This window comes from Choloepus didactylus, chromosome 15 (genome assembly GCF_015220235.1).
Source record: "Choloepus didactylus isolate mChoDid1 chromosome 15, mChoDid1.pri, whole genome shotgun sequence".
In the NCBI taxonomy this organism is placed as follows: Eukaryota; Metazoa; Chordata; class Mammalia; order Pilosa; family Megalonychidae; genus Choloepus; species Choloepus didactylus.
The window spans coordinates 42690282-42692140 of NC_051321.1; positions in this window are offsets into that span (position 1 = coordinate 42690282).

Sequence of the window (1859 nt, forward strand, 5' to 3'; positions counted from 1 at the left end):
TGTTTCCATGGGCGAGGTGAGCCCGCCCCTTCTCTGGCTTCTCCTTGGCATGGAGACAGTGAGGTGGCGGGACAGGTGTTGACTGGGATTGGCTATGACTCCCTCCCACTGCTGTCTCACTCTCAGCTAGTGGTGTGTCAAGAGCTCATGCCCCCCTGGCTGGCAGAGGGGAGGTGGGCAGCCCCCTGGGCCCTACTCAGGCCCCTTACACTCTCCTATGCTCTAATTCCTGCTGTCCAATATGATAGCCACGAGCCACATGCACCCATGGAGCACTAGAAACGTGGCTAGTGCAATGGAACACCTAAACTTTTAATTTAATTTCATTTTAATTTCAAAACTGATGCTTAATGCAGTTACTGGAAAAAAATTTTAAGTATGTTTGGAACAACTTAGGTATGTGAATCTACTTTTACAATGTAAATTTTATGAAATCTAAAAACAGATCAAATATTTCCAGTGAAAATTTGACATCCAAATACAAATGTGCTGTTAAGTGTAAAAAAAACCAGATTTAGAAGGCGAGGCATGAAAAAAAGATTATAAAAATCTCATAATTTTAAAATATTGATGACTTATTGAAATGGTGATATTTTGGACATATTGGGTAATAAAGCATATTATTAAATCATTTCTATCTCTCTCTCTTTTTCATGTGGCTACTAGAAAATTTTAAATTATGTATATGGTTCATATGATATTAGACAGCACTGCTTTAGATTCAGAGTCACATAAAATGTTAGAGCTAGAAGGGGCCTCAAGCATGGTCAGGAGCAATCCCTCATTTTAGAAAGGAGGAACCAACACAAAAGGAGTTTAAATGACTTTCCCAGGAACTGTAACCCCGGCCTCCTTTCTCCTGGCTGAGGTTGTGCAGAAGCTGGGACATTACAAATAAGCCAAGTTGCATAAAGTGAGGTAATGGATTGAAAGCACATGGCTATAATAACATGATAGCAATATCAATAAAGTGCTTCAATGTGAAATGGTGTCTGCTATTATTTTTGACCTTCTCTGAGGAGCATAATGGGACCTGGAAGTGTCCCCGAGAGTACTCAGAGGAGCATCTGACCTGATCTGAGACCTGGATACCTAAAGCCCCTTCTGGGGGTGAGATACCCTTCTGATAGGGGAATGTTTTCCTCTTTATCTTTCCATTCTTAACTCCACCCTCCACACACCACCTCATACCTCTCCCCTCCAGGCTCTCTCACCACCCTCCAATCACGTCATCCAGTTGCTCAGAGCAGTGTCTGCCACAGAGCAATGCTCTGTAAATGGCAGCTTTCCTCATTTCTGCCTGGAGGGCCCACTGCCTGCTTTTGGTGCTTACCTCATCTGCACAACAACAGCCTTGCAATACTCTAACCCAAAATATGAAATTAGATTCTAACAATCAGACAGAGCCAGATAATGGGACACTGTACAAGATAACTGGCCTGGACTCCTCAAAGGTGTCAATGGCAGGAAGTACAATAAAGAAAACAACAGGGAAGACTGTTCTAGATTTACCGAGATACCCTAGACTGTTCTGGATTGACAACCAAATGCAACATATGATCCTTGAGTGGTTCCTGGATTTAGAAAAAGGTATAAAGAATATTATTGGGACAATTAGAGAAATTTGATTATGGACTATACATTGATACTGTTATCAAATTAATGTTAAACTTCTTGGGTGTGGCAAGATATTGCGGTTATGCAGACTGTCCTTGTTCTTAGGATATATATGCTGAAATGTTTAGAGTGAAAAGTCATGATGTCTACAACTTTCTGTCAAATGGTTCAGGAAAAAATAAGTGTCTGTAACGAGAGAGAGAAAATGTGACAGAATATTAGCAATTGGTGAATCTAGATAA